Source organism: Sorex fumeus, unplaced genomic scaffold (genome assembly GCF_029834395.1).
Source record: "Sorex fumeus unplaced genomic scaffold, SorFum_2.1 ptg000098l, whole genome shotgun sequence".
NCBI classification, from domain to species: domain Eukaryota; kingdom Metazoa; phylum Chordata; class Mammalia; order Eulipotyphla; family Soricidae; genus Sorex; species Sorex fumeus.
Window position 1 is genome coordinate 37,994,616 of NW_026606155.1, and position 24,230 is coordinate 38,018,845.

The 24,230-nt window shown below is 38.7% G+C and overlaps 1 protein-coding gene and 1 pseudogene across 1 annotated transcript in view; one reads left to right on the top strand and one right to left on the bottom strand.

The window, feature by feature from the left end:
• Positions 1-24,230, top strand: part of SLC35F4 (solute carrier family 35 member F4) — a 277,152-nt gene that overhangs the window by 114,047 nt on the left and 138,875 nt on the right. The gene's annotated exons all lie outside the window — the stretch shown is intronic.
• LOC130041865 (ferritin heavy chain-like) lies at positions 1,626-2,367 on the bottom strand (annotated as a pseudogene).

Here is a 24,230-nt window from a genome sequence, read left to right on the forward strand (position 1 = left end):
ACACACACACTTGTTAAGAATGTTTCACACTGCGTGTAAGGATCAAAAGTCATAGAAAATCAAACAACCATTTCTCAGAGAGATCCTGATTACAGAAACAGGCTATTTAAAGACTATTTTTTACTGAATTATCATAGGCAATAAAACCTCTAGGGAGTCACTAATTTGAAATATTAACCATTTGAACTGATGGAAATCTAGTGAGAAAAAGGGGTAATTAAAAATTTCTTACTATGTTTCCATTTCCTTTAATGGGGTTCTCTTTCTTTACATCGTATTTTTCTTTTTCAGAATTCAATATTTTGCCACAGCATAAAAATGTGACCGAAGGAAAAAAGTGCCATAAATCTCAGGAGTTACTGTCCCTGTACTATCCCAGTTTAATATACTGATATGAAAGCACTATATTCTGCAATATATTTTACATGCGGATAGACTAGGGAGCTATCCATGGGAAAAACTCCACAATTCTAATGTTTCAGTAAATGTTAACCCACAGTAAGACAGTGATGGGAAAACTATATATATATATATATATATATATGTATCTTAATTTAATGAAATTCTTCAAAATCCTTCTCTGTGTTTGCTCTGCCACCAGGTGAAACTTACTTTGAGAATAAAGGAGGATGAAAGAGAACGGTGTCTATTTAGTCTCTCCTGTGTGCTAGGCATTTTGGTTTTGTTGCCTTTATTTGGGGGGACTGGAGCGATAGCACAATGATAGGGCATTTGCCTTGTGCACAGCCGGTCCGGCCAAGCAGGGTTTGATTCCTCGGCCCCTCTCGGAGAGCCCAGCAAGCTACAGAGAGTATGCACAGCAAAGCCTGGCAAGGTAGCCGTGACGTATTCTATATGCCAAACATGGTAACAAGTCTCACGATGGAGACGTTACTGGGCCCACTCGAGCTGCCTTTATTTGGATCCTAAGAGCAACTCTGTAGTGGAAGGATTGAGAGGCACTAAGAGCAGGCACGACTATCAAATGACAAAGCCAGAATCCAAACTCAGGTTTGTGTCTCTTAAATGTGAGACATCATGACGTTTTTTGCTTAACTTCTGACATATTTATTTAATTTAATTTTTTGGCTTCTTTTTGCTATACCCAGCAGTACTCAGGGCTTATTTCTGGTTTATACATATGCTCAGAGAACATACCCGGTGGTGCCTGGGAGACCATATGTGATGCTGGGGGGATGAAACCAGTATAGGTCATCCATGTGCCTTAACCTCTGTAACTATGTAACCTCCAGCCCCTTAACGTCCTTATATTTCAACCTTTACATAATTGAGGTGTTTTCTGTGTTGTCATTTCATAAGGCAGCTGTCTTGGATTTTAAAAAATTCTTATTTCGGAGAGCCTGGCAAGCTACCCGGCAAGCTAGCCCGGCAAGTATCTCGCCCGCGCGGCAGAGCCTGGGAAGCTCCCCCGTGACGTATTTGATATGCCAAACACAGTAACAACAAAGTCTCCAATGGAGACGTTACTGGGCCCGCTCGAGCAAATCGATGAACAACGGGAGGGCCTTTACCTTTACTATTGTTTATAGTATGACTTTTTATTTTACACTACCTCTGATCTTAGGTAAGGGACTGTGAATTGAATGGGGCTATGTTTTTTTGGGGGGTACCAAATTTCTTTATTTGAAGGACTGATACAAGTCATAAGACTGAAATAGATGTTTTGGAACTTATAGAAAAGGTCAGGGTAACCCCAACATGCATGTACTGCCCGGTGGCCTGGAGGTCACTTGTAGCTCGGGGAAGCCAGCTTAGTTAAGGCTTAGCTCTCGTTGTCACTGTGACTCAGTGTGTGCTTGTCAAAGAGATACTCTACCATGCCAGACTGAGGGGAGGGGGTTCCCATCTTGCACAGGTTGGTTACGTGGTCACCCAATTCTTTGATGGCCTTCACCTGCTCATTCAGGTAGTGAGTCTCCAGAAAGTCACACAGGTGGGGGGGGGTCATTCTTGTCCGTGGCCAGTTTGTGCAGCTCCAGCGGTGACTGATTCACGCTCTTCTCCAAGTGCAACGCGCACTCCATCGCGTTCAGTTCTCCCAGTCATCGCGATCTGGTTTCTTGATATCCTGAAGGACAATCCTGCCACCGCGATAGTTCTACAGCTTCATCAGCTTCTCCGCATGTTCTCTCTCCTCGTGAGATTGGTGCAGGAAGTATTTGGCGAAGTTCTTCAAAGCCACATCATCCCGGTCAAAATAATAAGACATGGACAGGTAGACAAAGGTGGCGTAGAGCTCCAGGTTGATCTGGCGCTTGGTGGCGGCCTCCGAGTCGTGGTGGTAGTTCTGGCGCACCTGTGAGGGGGATGCTGTGGTCATGACGGCTGCTGAGATGGACCGAGGCGGCGGCGACGGTGGTGGCGGTGGTGCAGGACAGGCTGTGAGCGGCCGGCACGGGCAGCAGAGGGACCAGCACCGAGTTCCGTCCAAGCACTGTTGAAGCAGGAAACCTCAGCGACTGTCCATGAAGGCTGTGGCAAATGGGGTGATAGTTGATTAAATATTTATCTCTACATTCCTTCCCATCTGCTCTTTGATTCGAAGAATAACTAGCTAGGTTTTAGAATACAGGTTTTATTCGAGAACACTGTTATGATAACTAGTTCTTTAGAAGTCAAATTAAAATTAGTGTCTTTTATTACATTTTGATTGCACTTGACATCCTATGACCTATCATGTCTAACCCATGAATTGATAATTACCAAAGCTGATTGAAGAGTACTTGAAAATTTGTTATTCTTTCTACCCTACTTTTATGTGTATTTAAAATTTTAGCTTAAAAGTGTTTGAAATTCAGTGTTTATATTATAAAAAAATGTTACCTATAAATGAAAAAAAATTTAGTATTTCCCCCAATTTTATTTTATTTTAATAAAGTAGTTCACAGTAATTTACCATATTCAGTATGCCAGCACCAATTCCACCACCACGATACCTTTCCACTGCCTTCAGTTACCCTCCCAACCACCCAAGTTTGTCATGTGGAGTACTGTAACACTGTCCTCCCATTGTTTATCGATTTGCTCTCGTGGGCACCAGTAACATCTCCGTTATGAGATTTGTTGTTACTGTTTTTGGCATATCGAATACACCATGGGGAGCTTGCCAGCCTCTGCCGTACAGGCAGGATACTCTTGGTAGCTTTCCAAGCTCTCCAAGAGGGACAGAGGAATTGAGCCCGGCTCAGTCACATGCAAGGCAAACAAACGCCCTACCCGCTGTGCTAAGTAAATAAGGTTACTTATATACAACTTGGGCTGGAGCGATAGCACAGCGGGTAGGGCATTCGCCTTACAAGCGGCCAACATGGCCGACCCGAGTTCGATTCCTCTGCCCCTCTCGGAGAGCCCGGCAAGCTACTGAGAGTATTCGATATGCCAGACACAGTAACAACAAAGTCTCCAATGGAGACGTTACTGGGCCCGCTCGAGCAAATCGACGATCAACGGGAGGGCCTTTACCTTTACCTTTTATATACAACTTAATTAAAAAATGTAAAGTATATTAAAAAAAGGTGTGTCTGTTTGTGTGTGTAGGTAGCATAATCTCTGCTACAGCTAAACCAGAAATTTCAAGAACAGCTATCTAGCACATGTGAAATGTGAAAAATTTACGAAAAATTCAGGTTTGCTATGTTTTGTCTGCCTCTTTATAAAGTAAAGCACAAATCAGATAACAGCTTATCTAATAGACTTGTCCTCTCGTTGTTCATCGATTTGCTCAAGAGGGTCCAGTAACATTATAAGACTTGTTGTTACTGTTTTTGGCATATCGAATATGATAGATCATGGGTAGCTTGCCAGGCTTTGTTGTGGGGGTGAGATACTCTCGAAAACTTGCTGGGCTCTCCAAGAGGGGCGGAGGAATAGAACTTGGGTCTGCCGCACGCAGGGCAAATGCCCTACCTGCTGTGATATGGCTGCAGACCATGTGTGTATATATATCAGTCACCATCCTCCCATTGTTCATCAATTTGCTTGAGCGGGCCCAGTAACATCTCCATCGTGAAACTTGTTGTTACTGTGTTTGGCATAACAAATACATCATGGGTAGCTTTCCAGGCTTTGCCAAGGGGGTAAGATACTCTTGGTATCTTGCCGGGCTCTCCAAGAGGGGCAGAGGAATCGAACCTGGCTTGGTTGGGCCGGCTGTACGCAAGGCAAATGCCCTACTGCTGTGCTATCGCATATATATATATATATATATATATATATATATATGATGTGTGTTTGCTTTTTACAAGAATAGATGCCCTTTCAATAAACTTTGAGTCTTAAGTTCACTTTATGTCTTTTCAAAAATTTCACTGCGTTCTTTAAAAAAAAATTATTTTTTGAATCACAGTGAGACACAGGTATAATGTTGTTCATGATTGGGTTTCAGTCATAGAATATTCCAACACCTGTCCCTTCACCAGTGTATGCTGTAACATTCCTCACCATCAATATCCTCAGTATCCTTCCCACCCTGCCCCGTCCCCACCACCTGCCTCTATGGCAGGCACTTCTCCACCTCTCTCTTTCTCTCTCTCTCTCTCTCTCTCTCTCTCTCTCTCTCTCTCTCTCTCCCTCCCTCCCCCCACACACACCTAATGGTTTATAATACAGATTATTACAAGGTTATAAAGGTTATCATGTATATCCCTTTACTTACTTTCACATTCAGTTTTTGTGCAGAGTGATCATTTCCAACTATTATTGTCATACTGGTCCCTTCTCTGTCCTAGCTGCCCTTTGCCCCCCCACACACACACACACCACAACCACCACACACACACTTGTCATAAGCTCCCAACCATTGACCAGTCCCCCTGGCCCATTTTCCTTGGCTTTGGATATTAGTCTCATACTTTTAAAAAAAAATCCAACAAATGAAAGTAGTCATTCTATATCTGTCCCTCTCTTTCTGATTCATAGCACTCAGCATGAGATGCTCAATGAACATTCATTTATAAGCACATTTCATTACTTCATTTGTCCTAATGACTGTGTTGTAGTCTATTGTGTAGATGTACCATAGTTTCTTTAACCAGTCATCTGTTCTCAGTCACTTGGGTTGTTTCTAGATTCAGGCTATTGTGAATAGTGCTGCAATTAATTTAGAAGTACAGATGGCATTTCTGTTGTTTTGGGGCCCCCACGGTATATTCCCATTGCTGGTTCAAATGGGAACTTAATTTCTAGTTTTTTGAGGAATGTCCATATTGTTTTTCAAAAAGGCTGGACCAGTTGGCATTCTTTCCAACAATGAAGGAGAGTCCCTTTCCCCCAGCATCAGTGCCAGTACTGGTTGCTTTTATTCTTACTGAGGTTTGCCAGTCTCTCTGATGTGAAATGATATCTCATGTGTCTCCCTGAATAGTAATGTAGAGCATTTTTATGTACCTTTTGAACATTTGTATTTCTTCTTTGAGGAAGTTTCTGTTCATTTCTTCTTCTCATTTTTTGATGGGGTTGGAATCTTTTTCTTGTAAGGTTATACCAGTGCCTTATATATCTTGGATATTTAACCCTTACCAGATGGGTATTGGGTAAATAATTTATCCCATTTCATGGGCTGTCTTTGTACCTTAATCACCATTTCTTTTGAGGCACAGAAGCTTTTAGTTTAATGTAGTCCCATTTGTATATCTTTGCTTCCACTTGCTTGGTCAGTGGTCACTTTCAAAACACAACATGAAAAATTAATTGAAATTCAAATTCAATTAAAAATTAAATTTTATGCACTCCGTGAAAATGGCTTTATGTGTTTGAAATTCATATTGACTTTTATCTGAATATAGGAGTACTCTATTGTATCATATTCTGAACAAGTGGTTTAGTAAATAGATTTCATTTCCAACTGAAATAAGAGGGTTCCCTCCTGAATTTCCATAATCCATTGTAGCTCTGTCTTGGGTATTCTTCATTCCAACTTTAAAAACTGTAGCTTCAATTGTTTAATTTGTTTCTGTAATATCATCTGTCTGGTTATTTCTTAAAAGCAGTTTTCAAGTAGTTATTGGCCCAATATACTGACTTGTAAACCTCACTATGAAGATTACAATATGATTTGCCTTTAGCTTGTTATTGTTACCACCTTCTAGAGTTTGTCACTCATATAACATGTTGGAATTAAGCATTTCCTATAACACAAAATAAGGTTTTTATCATTCAAATGTAAATTATAATTCTACTGTTTTTGTTTATTATACTCTATTATACAGTTTTTCAAAAGACCGTTTTTTTCAAAAGAAATGGTACCTAGATTCAGCCAAAGAGAAGGACAACATGGAGGGCGGGATCCACAGATCCCGAAGGAAAAAAAAAAAAGGTTCCAAAAAGAGCCGAGATCATCGGGAAGTCCCAGATGGGGTAGGTACCGCATCCCGCCTCCCCCAGATGGAACCCCGGTGACCAGAAGCCTCTACAAGCACAGCTCGAGTATGCGGGAACTAGGACTTTTCCTCAAAACTGCGCGGCCGCGTATACAAAGTGATCCATGGGAAGTAAACCACCCAACGTTTCTCTCTGAAAATCATAGTTAAGTTTGGAGCACGGCCACAGCCCCAGAAACACAAGGACTTAATGCATAACCCAGCAGCTTGGAGCAGAAAAGTGAAAGCACTATGCGTTAATCCAGGCCATCAAGTCTGCCAGAGGGGAAAGGGTGTTGCCCCATTTGCCCTCTCTTCTCTGGAAAGAAGGATGGCGGCCGCATGGGAGCCTTGTGGACAGCAGGTATGAGCCGGGGGAATGGGGGCGACTAAAACCTCATGGGAAGGGGGGCGTTCCGGTCCGTCCTTCACGCCCTACCGAGGTCACCAGTTGCCCCCCACGAGCGGCTCTCCAGCACGGCCACAGCCCCAGAAGCACAAGGACTTAATGCAGAACCCAGCAGCTTGGAGCAGAAAAGTGAAAGGACTATGCGTTAATCCAGGCAATCATTTCTGCCCAGAGGGGAAAGGGTGTTGGTCCCTTCCGCCCTCCTCCCTCTGGAAAGAAAGATGGCGGCCACATGGGAGCCTTGTGGACAGCAGGTATGAGCCAGGGGAATGGGGGCGACTAAAACCTCATGGGAATGGGGGCGTTCCGGTCCGTCCTTCACACCCTACCGAGGTCACCAGTTGCCCCCTGCGAGCGGCTCTCCAGCATGGCCACGGCCCCAGAAGCACAAGGACTTAATGCAGAACCCGGCAGCTTGGAGCAGAAAAGTGAACGGACTATGGATTAATCCAGGCCATCATGTCTGCCCGGAGGGGAAAGGGTGTTGCCCCAGTCGCCTTCTCCTCTCTGGAAAGAAAGATGGCGGCCGCATGGGAGCCTTGTGGACAGCAGGTATGAGCTGGGGGAGTGGGGGCGACTAAAACCTCATGGGAAGGGGGGCATTTCGGTCCGCCCTTCACACCTTACCGAGGCCACCAGATGCCCCCCACTAGCGGCTCTCCAGCACGGCCACGACTCCAGAGCACAGAAACCAATTTCTTAACTATCTGACTTTCAGTAGAAATACTTCCAGGGTCAATAAGTAAAATAGCAGAAATCCAAAACCAACATTTAATTCTTGAACCCAACTGTAGAAAGCAAATCACCTCACAATGCTTTTTCAACATGTCTGATTTGGGGCGGGGGGGTAAACTCTAAATAATAGTGGTGAATCTTTTATTGAAACAATGAATCTAATCAAAGCAGATAGAGTGTTAACTAGAATTCATCTGCCCCACAGGGACTGGGAGGGGTGGGGGTGGGGTTTTATTGGGGTTCTTCATGGTAAAAAATAAGTATTGGTAAAGGGAAATGTGTTTGATATTTGCATGACTGAGACCTAAACCTGAAAGCTTTGTAACCTTTCCCACGGTGATTCAATAAATAAATAAATTAATTAATTAATTAAAAAAAGGTATAATTTCAAAATTTGTACAGGGATAGAGGATTTTTAATTATAAATTCATTAAATTTTTATCTATGCAGATTGTTATTTATCCAGTATTAAATGACATGAGTTTTTAATAAAGTTCTTAATAGTAAAAAAAAAAAAAAAAAAGAAATGGTACCTACAATTAAAGTATGACACCAGAAGGAGGCAGTCATTCTTTAGTTGCATATTGTAAGGCCCAAGTCCCATAGATAGAATTGTTTATTTTTTTCTACCTCAGTTTTTTTTTTACATTTTTGCTGTGTTGTCACCTATTATTTTCTGCAACATGAAACTGAAAATGGAAATATAATTTTGTGAAACTAATGATCATTAAATTTGAACATAGATATTACAGTGCCTTCCTCATTGATCTTACCATTATCTCTTAAGTTTTATGAGAAAATGATATTTATGTAAATTTTAGTTTATTATAAAATTATCTGATCTTAGACTCATATGGTACTTTGATTTAACTCATTTAAATTTGTATACTGAAATTGAAGTTTTCTCTTTTTTAAAAAAAATAACTAAAGGTGGTAAGAGACAACTATCAGTAGTGGTCACTTATATGTGGAGTACAAAGAAACAAAGAGGATTAGATGAAACTCAATGGAAATAAATCGGTAGAACTGGGAACTGAGGAGCCAAAGAGGGGTGAAGGGAGGGTTCGGTGAGATTCTGGAGAAGGGATCTGAAAACACTGGAGGAGGGATTGATGTTTTAGCACCACTAAAATTGCAATTAGTAATTTAGAATTCCAAATCTATTGCAAACTATGAAATTTCAATAAAAACTAATTAAAAATAAATATTTGAAAAATAAATTTTAGGATATAGGATTTTAGATACTTGATTTGGACATAGATTAAAAAACCCAATCTTCAAGGTTCAATGATTTTTAATTCCAAAATAAATACCAGGATGACATCAAAAGCTCATCAGTTGTTTATATCCAACTTGTAGCTACTTTTGCTTTTGTTGCCCGTGGAAATATTTAAGGGAATTCCTTCTGTGTAAGTATTCAGTCTTAGACTTGAATTCTTCTCAGACTTCTGCATTCTTTCCCTCAAAGAGATTTCTTCAGGTTGCAGTGATGGAAAATTGAACTCGGAAACTCTGATTCTAACTTAAGTAAAGTCTTCTGGCAAGACTATACAACTCTCCCTGGGACGATAACAGTGCTTAAAATTTGAATTTAGGAGAGAAGAATATTAAGGTTCAGAAGTAGCAACTGAACACCTAACAGATCTGCCAGGGTCAGCTGCTGGAAGCATTCGCTATATGTCTGTCCCCCTGCTACTGCAGGGTGGGAAAAAAAGGTTTTGGAAAAAGATCCCCCCAGAGTCAGTCATAGCTCTAGGAGAGAGGGGAAGGCATTAGGATTCACATGTTCACCAAGTCTCCTTCCCAGAGGAATCACAGCAATACTCAGTGGTCAAAAACAGCAGGTGTTAGAGATGATCATAGAGTATTTAAATGATCATAGAGTATTTAATAAGCTGCCTTGACTCAGAATTATTTCCTTGCACAAAGGCACCAACCGGTGTCCATCTTTTAAAGAGGTAGTGGAAGGCATAGCATTGACCCCTCTCTAGGAGATTCAGCTTTCCAGAATCTGAACTTTACTTTGGGTCTTTGGACAACAAACTTGGAATGTTGTGCTTTCCTAAATAAAATAAGAAAATTGTTCTAAAATATCATTCCTGTCTTATCAGGAACTCAAGAGCCTGAGAGGGGAAATATTTCTTTTCAAAAGATATCTCTCGCACTTTAATTTAAATACCATATGTTCCCTTAGTGGGCTGGGAGCGATAGCACAGCGGTAGGGCATTTGCCTTGCACCCAGCCAACTTGGCCGACCTGAGTTCGATTCCTCTGCCCCTCTCGGAGAGCCCGGCAAGCTACCGAGAATATCTCGTCTGCACGGCAGAGCCTGGCAAGCTACCCGTGATGTATTCGATATACTAAACACAGTAACAACAAAGTCTCCAATGGAGACATTACTGGGCCCGCTCGAGCAAATCTATGAACAACGGGAGAAGAGTGACAGTGATGTTCCCTTAGCAACTCTACCCATAATGTCATTACTGCCCCTAACACAAGATCATTCTGAAAAGTTTTTAATCTTTCACACTGTAATGTGACATTTTTATCTGAAATTTGAAATCCTTTCAGAAGGGTGTTAGTCTCTTATTTGTATCTGTTGGATAAATTCAGTTGCAGCTGCAGTATTTTGTTTTTGTGTGGAGGACAGGACTATGAGATAAATATAGATACCTACTGCTGCAGAAGCATGTGGCTCTAAATAATGAAACCAGTAAAAGTAAAATAATATACAACTGTATTGATACCATTTTTCAGAGATGCCCCTAGTTCAGACAATGATTTTGTTGTTGTTGTTAAGTTTAGATTATTCACAGAGAAGCTTGTCTCCTAAGAACAAGTCAAACTAAAAAGTATTTTCCCTAATTCTGTACAGTTGCAAGCCTTAGTTACAGATTTTTCTTTGCATTGTTTAGTATTTACATTAGTTTAACATACAGAAAGACATAAAAATGCAGCACAGCACATCTAGGTCCTGGGGCTGAGAAACACAGTCCTAGTCAGTCTTTGAAGAGTGAAAAGAAATCAGTACTGGGCGGAGAATCCAGAAAATTAAGATGATTTCTCAAGTACTCAAGGACACGTGTCACATGCTTCCCATTGGTGGATATCTAGGCCCTGTTTCATGGGAATAGGGTTTGCAATCAGACTTTCTCCAATGCTGTTTATACTTTCTCTGTCCCTTCAGGCCACTGAAGCCTATCTAAGACTAGGACTAGGAAATAAGAATACATGTACATTTTCTTATTTTTCTTATGGTGGAGGAATGTCTCCCAAGAAATAGTCAGGAGGCCCCAGGGCCCCTTCTGGCTATCCAGGCTGGAGGTTCATTGTGGCATCAGAGGATGCAGTGCTGCTCTGACTTTGCTTTCTGGGGATTATCCCAGGGCCACATTGGCAGGATTGTAGGCCTCTGGGGCTGAATCAGGAAATGCTTGAGACCATATATGGTGCAGGTGATCTAAGTGGGATTAGCCACATGCAAGGTAAGAGCTTAATTTCTCTATTCTCTCAAACTATTTTTAATAATATAGAGTTTGATGAGATTCTTGCAGCTGTAAAGTGGAGTTGAAACATTAACCTTCTTTGTATCTGGTGATGATCATTAGTTTTATCATCTTAAAGGATATGTTGAGAGTTTTTAGTAAATTTTAGCATTTAAGGGAATTCAGAATAACCTGCGGTAGTTATTTATGAAGGCCTGTCTCAAATCCAACACAGACAGTAAAAGGCATGGTGTATAAGTTGTGGTTCTTTTTGCAATGACTAGGGAAAACTGCTGTCAAGATTCATGTGTGGGAGGTGAAAATGACTTATTTATAGTCATCCGCCTTTTTTCTAATAATTGTTAAGTAATAACAAAAGTAATACAATTAAGACTTGAGTCCAGAAAGGTTAAAGCAGTGAATCATCTTTGCCTCATTATACCATCCTTTCAAGGGTAGGTTTGTACAAGCAAAAAAAAAAAAAAACCCAAAAAAACAAACCCAACAAACAAAACCAAACAAAAAACAAAACAACAACATCAAAAAAAAATAAGATACAGCGACAGCTGAAGTGGAACATACCTGCCTAACATGTGTGAAATCCTTAGTTCAACCCTGGACACTCCACTTCCCAGGCCAATGAGGTGCATGTGGCATTGGTGTTCCCTGAGAACACCTCCTGCCCACGCCCATATATAGCTCAGCAGACTGGCTCTCTCTTGAGTCAGTTCCGTGAGGTCTCCAAAGCACTCTTTAAAAACTTGATCTTCCTCACTTGTCTTTCATTTTTGGTTTTTGTTTTTGGTTTACACCTGTGATTCTCAGAACTTCCTCCTGGCTCTATACTCAGAGATCCCTCCTACTGTGCTCGAGGGACCATATACTGGTGCCAGGATAGAAAGAGGTCAGCCAAGTGCAAGGTTATTAACTTATTAACCTTATTAACTCCTGTACTATCTCTTCAGCCCATCTTTCTGTCATTTTCCTTTCAAAAATGATCCCCCTCCCCACTCTCTCTCTGAGATTCTGGGGACATTGGTAGTAGGAAATATACACTGGTGCAGGGACATGGGTTAGAACATTATATGAATGAAACCCAATCATGAACAGCTTTGTAACTGTATATCTCACTGTGATTCAATCAAAAATATTAATAAAATAAAAATAAAAAGAATTCCACACTTCCTCTACTCTTAAAAGAGCCTCCCCTACTCAGTTTTCAACCTTTCCTGAAAAAGTGCTAAAACTTTCCTCTTCCTTATCAAGAGAACTGATACTAGTAGCTGTGAACTCCCTCATCTTCTCGTTCCTCACATCTCCCTAAGGACTTCTAATGGACTTCTGTCATGACTATTCTTGGTTTCCAAATGTGTGTCTCCTCTACCCTATCATCTGTGGGTTTGCTCCTTCTCTTCTGGGTTTATACCTAATCACATGCATGTCTCTATCATTAACCTCCCATAGGATTTAATAATTATCTCGATTAGGTGTCAAATCTCCACTGTGCTTGAAATTTCTTGAAGGGAAGGTCTGAATTATTCATTCAGTAGCCTGAGGGCTAACTAGAGCTTTCCAGAAATGTTTGCTCAAAGAGTGAAGGCACATATGCAGGCAATATTCTTTCTCAGTGGTCTTATTTATAACGGGTAAGAAAAGCAAATACTTCAGGGCAATTTATACCCGTAGTTAATTAAACCAAACAAAGGCTGTCTGCTTTTGCTTGTAGGCAAAGTCAACAAATAAAATAGTTTCTTTCTGTAAAGGGGCCTGGATTAGGAGAGTTTCTAAATTTAAAATTTTTCAAACTTTGAATATGAAAACAAACACACTTTAGCTTATCTGACAAAACATCCTAAGAGAATGAACAATAAATTAAATCATTGCTTTATTGTTTTAATATTTTTATTTTTTGTTGTGTCTTTGATGTAAAGCTTCTTCAATTCTCGCTTAAATTGTCAATGTCAGGTCTGTGAAACTGAATAATTTAGAAGCACCCCGTTTTTTGTGATAAGTCAAAGAATAAGGATACTTTAAAAAAAATCTAATATTATGTAAAGAAATGTTTCATATGGCTTAATAATGAGGGTCTGTATTTCTTTTCTCAAATTCTGAGATGTATCCATAAATCTAAAGTCTTATTCATAAAGATTATGTAGATATTGCCACTCGGTAAGTTCAAATATTTTCTCTCAGGAAACACACGGCTGGTCATGATATGTAGAAATATTTGTACAGTTGGCAATCAGAGATTGTCTGTGGCTTTTGAGTAGAGAGAAGCAGATTGAGGGTAAAGTAGGAGTGAGGGAGTGTGATTACATCAGTTCCACTAAGGTTAGACAATGTTTTATAACTTATTTGAATGAATTTTCTATATTTTTATAGTAAAGTAGAGAGTATTCGATATGCCAGACACAGTAACAACAAAGTCTCCAATGGAGACGTTACTGGGCCCGCTCGAGCAAATCGACGATCAACGGGAGGGCCTTTACCTTTACCTTACCTTTACCAAATAAATGACAAAAATTCATCTCTTCACTCATTGAGCTTATCTTATAGGACAAGTCAAACTATACTAGGTCCCATGGCCTTTTGTTCTACGAAGGAACATAACCTTGGAAACAGGAATTGTATATAGTAGAGTAGATGCAAATGCACAGTGTTGGCACAGAAGATGAAAGATTTAATTTAGCAGGGGCTAGTTTATGTAAAGTGAATAAAATATATAATATAAGAGTGGGCACTCATGGAGGGATGGGTAAACCATCATTGTATAACTGTAATGTAAACATGAAAGTACGTAAGTTTGTAACTGTACCTCGCGGTGATTCACTAAAGACAAACAAAAAACTATATAAAAAAGAAATACTAAAAAAAGAGTATAAGGGTATAGACCACTACAAACCAGTATACACAAGAACATGTAAGTAATTGATCATGCCTGGTGCTTAGAGAAGGTGCAGAATGTAAATAGGAATAAGACTAGAAAGGAAGAAAGGAAACATAAGACGGATTATATTGGGTGTCAAGTCTATAACACTGAAACTTATTCAGTCAGAGAAATATACTGAAGAATTGGAAGGGGGAGGAAATGATCAAATCTGTATATTTGGAATACGGGGTATGATTAAAAGAGGGGAAAAGAGTTTGGAGATTGATGTTTGTCCAGGTATATTAGATGTTTATTTTTTTTCTTTGAATGGGGAAGGACAGAACTTCATTAAATCTTTAAATCATTTTTTAAATTTTAGTTGAGGTAACACAATTGCAATAGTTGTTTATATTTCTGGTGTACTTCTGCCTCTCCACCACTGTGCACAACTATCTTAGGGTCACTTCTAAGACAACTCTTTCTCCTGTCCTCATCTTTGATATCCTCCATTGGACTCCAGTCCGTGAATCCATGAAATATGTTGAAGAAAACACAAGCAGAACTTGCCAGGATATTGACATATTCAACGATCAAACTCCATTAGCAAGAAAACAAACAAAAATAAGCCAAAATACATCAAACTAGATTTTAGTTTGTTTGGGTTTTTTGGTTCACATAAGTGGTGCACAGAGGCTATTCCTGCTACAGAGTGACCCCTGGCAATGATCAGAGAACCTTATGTGGTACCAGTGATTGTGGATGGATTGGCTATATATAAGGCAACCTTAATTTCTGTACTGTTTCTCTGGACCCTCAAACTAGTTTAACCTAAGTTGAGTTAAACTAAACTAAGGACCCTCAAACTAGTTTAACCTAAGGTAGGAGGTTTTTTTTATAGAACAAAGAAGAGAGTCTAAAAAGATACGTAAGTAAGAAAACAATAGAATTTGGTGACTTGATTGAATTTGGGGAGACTATTGAATGAAGGAAAAGGAGGAATTCAGTTTTTTTTTTAAAAAAATAACATTAGACTTTGGTCATTTATGTGAAGATATGTGTATATCATCTTGGGGGATATTGAGGTGATATGAAATATAAATTCAAATCAAAACAACAAGCTATTGAAACTCCTGCAATATGAAAATTATGGCTTTCATCAATTTAAACTTTGTAAATTTAAATCAATTTACAGAGATGTCTATAAAAATTTTAAATCACCTGATAAGTAGATTATAAATAACATCTTCACTTTTGACAGGTAATTAGAAACTGTTAAATTTATGGAATATGAATATGCAATTGTTTTTGACACTAACCTTAGAAATTCAAAATGTTTTCTTTCTAATTAAAATATCCTGCTTGTCAAAGAACTTTAGAAATAAGCAAAGATCATAATGATTTATAGATTTCCTCACAGAAAAGTAAGAAACAAAGAAAATGAAGAAAATAGCCAGGTACCTTTACAAACCTGGTAATAAGATTCTGGCAATAAGATTATGCAAGGATAACTCAGATTGTATTTAATATTACTACCTTGAAAAACTGTTAACTTGAGCTCATAGTTGATATATTAGATTTGTGACTTATGTCACAAGTTAAGTATGATTTTTTACCTCTTATGAGTGTGTATTTTTCTATTGCCTACTTAATTACAAGTAATATACTAGCATCAGTCAGAAGCAAAGTGAATTGAATCCTTAATTTGAAATGACCTTCAGAGTAAAGATGTGCTCAGTGAAAGTGATCTCACATTGTGTAGGCAGTAATACCATCACGTGTTACAGGTGTGATATTGCCTGAAATTAATAAGGCTCAGAACCTTGGAAATCAGCAGTAAAGCAGCATACCACTTAAAGAGGAGGCCTGTGCCTCTCAGAAACAGCAATGAGGAATGTAATCATGGGTTAATATACCTCAGTGTCAGTTACAGGCCTTGTTGCAGAGTTACAGAAGAGCTTCAGCCTTTCAATATGCAATAAAGACAATTGACAGTGATCCAAGAGCTAGGGCAGAACCTGCAGATGTTGTGCTGTGTACCTGTTTCTCAAAGTGAGTTCCGGAACAGTTAGAAATTCTGGTTTAAAATTAGAAACAAACACAGTACATTTCTTGCTTTCTTTTCTGGTATTATGGTGAATAAGTGTGAACCAGTTTTTAAACTCTGACTTCACCGCAGGCTCTAAGTTAATTGGATAAGTGTTTTCCCATAGTCCTAAAATAGCTCTAGGGCATACTGAATTTATTTGATTTTATGGTGGTAATGCATACAGCTGAATTCTCTTTACTGGAGCTTGATGAGTCTATGCATTTTTATACCTTGATTTAGGTTTCCTGGGATATGTACGCTCATGGACACCTGTGTTTCCTTTCTATAGCTTCTTCTTGACTATGTCTATAGACATTCCTGACCTGGCCTTGATAAAACACTCATATTAACATAGCTAAACAGTGATTCCTTTACCATTATATTACTCCTGGTAGAAAGGCTTATTATTTTTCACTGTTACTCAGTTGGGCCAAGTTAAATCTCTATGGCTGTACATTTTTAAAAGTCTATTATTAACGCATTTAATATGTAATTTGGCTCAGTAAAATAAGTTTTTTTGTTCTGGGTACACATCTGGAGGTGCTCAGGGCTTACTCCTGTCTCTATGCTCAGGGGTCAATTCTGGCAGGGCTCAGAGATGTCATGTGTTGAAACCTGATCATCTCTGTGCAAGACAAATTCCCTAACCCACTGTATTTTCTCTACAGGCCCTGGATGTTGATTATTAACCACTCTTTCCTTATCTAATCCAGAGGATGATGTGCTAATCTCTATGTACAAGGACATCATCACCTATGTCCTAGACTAAATGCCTATTCCTCAAACCAGTACTTCTACATTTATTCCTGCCCTTCTCTACAGTTCACGTAACCAAAAAGATGTTTTCAGAATATGGTAGACTCCCCCCTTCAGTGTCTTCCCATTGACTATAAGACAAAATACATTTTCTTTATTATTATTTTTTGGTTTAGGGAGCCACACCTGGTAGTGCACAGGGCTTACACATAGCTGTGCGCAGAGATTATTTTTGGCAGTGCTCAGGTGGGGACAGGGATCAAATTGGTGTCAACTGTGTATAATGTAAGGGCCTTTCCCCCTCTACTATCTGTCTGACCCAACACATTATTCTTTTTTATATATGGGCTGGAGCGATAGCACAGCGGGTAAGGCGTTTGCCTTGCCTAGCCGACCCGAGTTCGATTCCTCTGCCCGTCTCGGCGAGCCCAGCAAGCTACCGAGAGTATCTCGCCTGCGCGGCAAAGCCTGGCAAGCTACCCGTGAAGTATTCAATATGCCAAACACAGTAACAACAAGTCTCACGATGGAGATGTTACTGGGCCCGCTCGAGCAAATCGATGAACAACGGGAGGACCCTGACCGTGACCTTTTCATATATAATTTTAACTTTTATTTATTTTCACTTTTTGGGTCACACCCAGCGGTGCACAGGGGTTACTACTGGCTTTGCACTGAGTAATTACTCCTGGTGGTGTTCGGGGGGACCATATGGAATGCTAGGCATTGAACCTGGGTCAGCTGCGTGCAAGGCAAACACCCTATCCACTGTCCTATCTCTCCAGGCCCACATTATTAATTCTTAATTGGGTTAAGTCTTGTACAATATAGTTTTCATTTATTTACTAATCTCATCATATATCTATATGGATTTGGGGACCACACAGCATTTGTGTGTAAGGAATAATTCTGGCTCTTGCTAATGAATCATTCTTGGCAGCACTTGGGGATCCAGTTGGGTTAACCACCCTTGAGACAAGTTTTTTACTCCCTGTACTATCTCTTCAGTCCTTGTTTATATATTTTGTTCTGTAACCACAGTGGCCTTATTTAATTCCTTGAACATAGAACATTTATCACATTTTGGTCTTTACACATTCTTTTCTATCTTGTTTTATCTTATCCACTCAGTGTACACAATGACATTTTTCAGGGTTCAGCTAAAAACTGCTTTCTCAGGGAAGCCTGCTCAACTACCTCGAGCAGATTTGGTTTCATGTCATATGCTTAACTAGTAACTGAATTTCTTCTTCATGACATTTGTCATGCTCACGAACTTAGTCAACACTGTCTTTACCATCACACTGATCCCTGAATATAGAAACCATTTCTGTCTTTAATTCTGTATCTTCTGTGTCTGACATAAGATCTTCCACATGTCTGACTTCAACAAACATGTATTAAGTGAATAAATGATATGCTAAAGAGCAGTCCACCTTTTGAGATATGATTGTATCTTTCTAAAAAAATTCCTGACACTCTAAATAGTAAGTTCACCTTTTTTCTCTCCCCCGATTTAAAGAAGAAACAAGAATTTAAACTAGTGATGTATATAGTGATATATTTTATATATAATTAGTTATATATACACACATACACACACACATACACACACACACACATATATATATGTATATATATATATACATATATTGCCTTTGGGGCCACACCTGGCAGTGCTCAGGGATTATTCCTGGCTCTGCACTTAGGAATTACTCCTGAGGAATTACTCCTGGCAGTGCTCAGGGGAACACGTGGGATGCTGGGGATCGAACTCAGGTCAGCCACGGGCAAGGCAAATGCCCTACCTGCTGTACTATTGCTCTGGGTCTAGTGATATATGTTTGATAAAAACTTGAATCTTCCCTGTTATTTATATTATAGAAATATACAATCTACATTCTGAATAGTTATTTTTAGTAATCAATGATTGTAATAGAGTTCACAGTTAATTTAACACTCTATTGAGGCTAACATTGAAGTTAGAAATAATTTAATCTATCTGAAACCATTTGGCTGTGAAGCACAAAGAACCATGAAAACAGGAAGATCAAATTTTAAGTGTTTTTCTTTATAAAGGGCCTATTATTTAGGAGACATGTGGAATTGAATGGAACACCAAGCACGTCAGCTGTATCATTGTGTTCTGAGTACATTGCTGTTGGTGTTTAAGGTGGAAGCGGGAGAAAGAGGAAGAGATGAAAGAAGTTAAAATGTCTTCATATGGATATGGAGGCAATGATCTAAACTTTTAGTGAGGGAGAAAATATTGACTTAAGAAAACATCCTGTTGATAAAATAAGGTTTTAGTTGGTGTTCCAGTAGGAAACAAATACCACATACTGAGTGTCCCATCATATTTTCTAATGGACAGGGAGAAAGGAACAGATCTTCAGATCATCAATAAAGATCTGAACTAGAGCCTCAAGTTATTTACATGCTGCTGTCTCATTTGCCCTCCACAAAGACACGCTATTAGCTCCATTTTACAGATGAAGAAAATGGCACTCATTGAGGTTACATGTGGATCACAAGGTCAAGATTTAAACTGGTCAACTTGACTCCAGAGCTTTTACTTCCTTTTTCTTTGCTGTTCTGTCCGCCTCAATAAAGCAGCTTGTGGTTGGTTTAATAATTGGGTTTACCAGATCAATATAAACTGTAGTTTTATATGAGAAGCCCCTCATGTGTGTTTTAAAAACAGTCAAGGTATTTAAACAAGCCACATAAAAGTTAGAATTAGGACCTAGAAAATTATCATCCTCAGTGGTTGTGTTCACTGTCCACTGCATTCATATTATGCCTTCATTTTCTATAGCTTTACAATAGATTTCTGTTAACTCATGTGTTCAAATGTGTTCAACAATAAAATGAGTATTAAACTGAATCAGCTCATGGAACACTGTGAGATCAAGTGATTTATAAAAGGAAAACACTTTGAGAAAAGAAAGTTTTCAGTTGGTGCTATGCTATATTAAGTAACTTTGAAATTTTAGTTGTAAGATGTATAAATAAGATGAAAGGTTTACATATTTTTGTTGTTTCTGTTTATATGTATTTGTTATGGGAAACATGACAAACTCTTATTGATAATCTTTAAGATGAGACCATTTACTCAACTAAAGCTGGAAATTACGAATTTATTACCCAAAGAACTATCATAATGGAAGACATATTCAGCCATGTCTGAAAACAGAGTATTGTTTTATAATGTGCATTTTTAATTTGTTGGAGTAACATAGAACCATTTCCTTCCACTCCTCCTGACCTTTATGTGACTTCAGTTCTGTCATCAGAGGCTAAGTATTTGTTTTCAATGTAATTATCTATTCCCTAGTTTTATTTCTTTATATATCGCAAATGAGTGAGATCATCTGGTATTTGTTTTGCTCCTTTTGACTTATTTTGCTTAGCATGGCAACCTCTAGTTATTGTTTAGAATAGAAGGAAATAAGATGAATATAGAATAGGCTCAGTGTCATACCAGTCGCTGTGTTGTTGTGAGGGAGTCGGGTATTAGTGCAGTGGTAGATTAGTTGCTTTGTGAGGTCCTGGATTCAATCCCTCGCATTAAAAAATCCTCACTCAAGAACTGGAATGTAACTCAAGTAGCAGAGTATTGCTATGCACATGTGAGGCTTTGGGTTTTACCTCTGGCTCCGCATGAATCCCAGATAGTGCCTGGACCTGAACATGGCTGGCAGTGCTTCACCCTGACCAGAAAAATAAAAGCACAGTTTTTTTTTTTATTTCTTTATTGAATCACCGTGGGAAAGGTTACAAAGCTTTCAGGTTTAGGTCTCAGTCATGCAAATATCAAACACATTTCCCTTTACCAAAACTTATTTTTTACCATGAAGAACCCCAATAAAACCCCACCCCCCACCCCTCCCAGTCCCTGTGGGGCAGATGAATTCTAGTTAACACTCTATCTGCTTTGATTAGATTCATTGTTTCAATAAAAGATTCACCACTATTATTTAGAGTTTACCCCCCCCCCAAATCAGACATGCTGAAAAAGCATTGTGAGGTGATTTGCTTTCTACAGCTGGGTTCAAGAATTAAATGTTGGTTTTGGATTTCTGCTATTTTACTTATTGACCCTGGAAGTATTTCTACTGAAAGTCGGATAGTTAAGAAATTGGTTTCTGTGCACTGGAGATGTGGCCGAAAAGCACAGTTTTTTTTTTAAAGTATTTTGTCTTCCAAATATACTACCCCAATAAAACTTGTGGATACAGTGTTTTCTCTTTTGGTAGTTGCTGCCTATTTGACCTAATTTATATTTTTAGACTATTTAAAAGATAGTAAATGAGTTATCATATGCAATTGAAGCTTTGTTTTCAAATAAAATTTCACAGATTCTGTATTTACTAGTTAGCTTTGGAATATAGATTATATTTTCAAAGAATTTATAGTTCTTTTAAAGAAGTATTTCCTTGGGGTGGAGGTAGGGGTAGGACTTTGTGGGACTTATTTTTTTCTCTTTTTTTTTTAGTTCTTTAGGTCTGTGTCCTTACGGTACATCAGTTTTTGGGTTTTGTTTTTATCAGTTTGTTTGTGTGATATAAGGAGACAGAGTGTCTTCAATTCTTTCCCCCACATAGGCTGCTTTTTGGTTCCATTATCGTTTGATTGAGGTAAGATGGCTTCCCTGGAGTGATCTCACTTTTAGTATGATTAAATTTATCCCCTGTCAAATCTTGACTTGTAAGAAGAATAGCTCAAGCTGTTTGTCTCTAAACTTCGATCTAAGTATGATGTATGCCCTGTTCCTTGAGCCACACTCTTTGAATTGAGATGAAGAGATTCTTAGGTTTGATTGCATTTACCTGTTAATAAGAATTTTCTCTGACGTACAGTTCACAGTGAGAAATGGGGTCAAATGTGGAAAAATGTTGACATGAAACTCTGATGAGCTCTTCTTGCATTATTTCTCACCTCTCTACTATAATTTAGGATTTCAATATTAAAATATGGAGGAAATTGTGTTTGGTTCTGTCCATCATGAGTACTTTTTTATCAGATCAGGAAGCCAAATATTTATGGCTGGAAATAATATCACTGTACGTTTAAGTCTATAGGAGAGGTATAAACATTTCCCAATGCATTATATTATACACAGCATAAATACTATTTGTATATCACTTATATGACATTTTTGGTGAGCATTTTTTTCTGGCACTCTACATTCTATTAAACAAGTTTCTTTCATAAAAAATTTTTGCTGGAGAGAAAATACAGTGGGTAGGACATTTGCCTTGCCTACAACTGACATGGGTTCAATCCTTGGCAATGAAAATGGTGCCGAGAGCCCTCCGAGGAGTGATTCCCCACCAGAATTGATCCCTCAAAGGAGGACAGAGCCAGGATTAAGTGGTGATCACTGCCAGGTGTGGCCACTCCCCCAATTCTATATGACCCACACCCATAGGAAATAAATTTAATCTTACTTAAAAGAGCTATAAATACCTAAAGGGCAATTTTCTTTGATCAGTTAATTGCTTTCCTGGTTTAATTAATAGAATTTAAAGTTTTGTTCAGTGGAGCAGCACATTCATTCCCCTTTGTATTTTTGGTTTGTGTCTGCCGTCAACCTTATGGGATTTGTTTATAAAAAATGTTCATTTCCTCTGGTCTTAGAATAAAATCTTTTCTCTGGATAGTTCTTTGAAGCTTAACCTACCTATTGAATTCTGATGTTATTATCTACTCAAATCTCAGCAAAAGTTACCTTTAAAGATTTGGAGGAAACACTATGTAAACTGATACATTTTTATGCTTTGTCATATGTGTTAGGTTAGAAAATAAAATAAAAGCCATAATCTAAATCAAAATCTTTCTCTAGGACATAAGCAAAAAGCAATAAAAACTTTAAAAAGTATGCATATCTTTCAAAATAGTACTTGCACTTATGTGAATTCATCCTGAGGAAGAAAATATTCCTGATTATACCCTGAAACAATATTTATTATAATGATGTTCTAATAGTGAATATGAAAGTAATGCAAATACTTGTTATTAGGGGTATAAGTTAAATAATCCAGTATGCATCCTCATCATGGGACCATTATAAGGGAAAGCAATAATAGAAAATAGCAATCAATTACATAATACTAACAAGGTGTCTGATGCAACTCAGTGTAGTTTCTTTATATAAATTAAAATAATTCTGGTGACAATCCCTGTGATGTAGCACTGCTGTTATTCCCATTCCTCTCCATGTAGAGAAGTGAGACAGTTAAGAGTCTTGCTAAAGGTGACATAGTTAACCAATACCTTAGTTTTGACCCAGTAATTTGCTTTAAGAGCTTATATCTTATCTCAAGGTTCTATAGTGGTAAATGTGTTGTCTATATACATAAAAGTGGACATGTATATAGAAGTGTATAATGAAAGAACTTAAATATTTATAACAAATTGTTAACTATCTGTAGGCAGTTTGGGGTGGGAGGTTGTTGGAGGCAGGGGATTTGGGTACAGCTGGAGCTTCTCAGGGGCTATTTCTGACTCTGTGCTCAGGAGTGACCCTTGACAGTGCTTGGAAACCATAAGTGGTATGGGGGATCCAACCTAGGTTGGCACATGGTAGCAAATACTTTAACCCCTGTACCATGTCTCTAGCTGTAAAAATAACGTATTTTTAACTTTTCTTTTTACTGAGCTAACATTGGCTTACAGCCTTGTATATGTTTTAGATTCCTTGTCACACTTCTTATAAGCAACTTGTCACATCATACTCATCACTGAAGTGCTAATCTCCCTTCACCACAGGCTATAGTACTCTCTTCACCTGTTTGTCTTCTTTGCCTTTCCTCTGAAAATCTCAGTTCTGCAATCTAAAGTCAGGGGTAAATTGTAGGTTGGTTTTGTGTCCCCTTGCTTTGGTTTTTATTGTTATTTGTTTTGGTGCCACAGCCAGCTGTGCCCAGGGTTTACTTTTGGCTCCATACCCAGGGATCAGTCCTGTCAGCCTTGGGGAATCATATTATATTGTAAGAGATTGAACCCCCCCTCCCCTCCCAACACACACACACACACACACACACACACACACACACACACACACACTGTCTGCTATGTACAAGCCAAGTGTCTTAGCCGCTGTACTACCACTCAGGCCCCATTTTGCTTCTTTATATACCACATGTGAGGAAGATCTTCTGAATTTTATCTTTTTCTTTTTGGTTTAGTGTACTTAGGTTAATTTCCTCCAATTTCATTTGCGTTGTGAATAACAAGATTTCATTTTGTAACTTAGTAGAATTTCATTGTGGCTACATAAGATGTCCCATAGAACCAGGACAAGTTTATAATACCACTGACAATGTATAAGTATTTCTTTTTCTTCAAACCCTTATTAACACTTACTGAATTTTTTTGTCATATAAGTCATTCTCATAGCTGTGTGGTGATATCTCATTATTTTGAGTTTTATTGCCATGATGGGATTACATGGCGCCAGGGGAAGTTGGTGGCTGTAACACGCCTGGAAGATGGGGGATCTGGATGG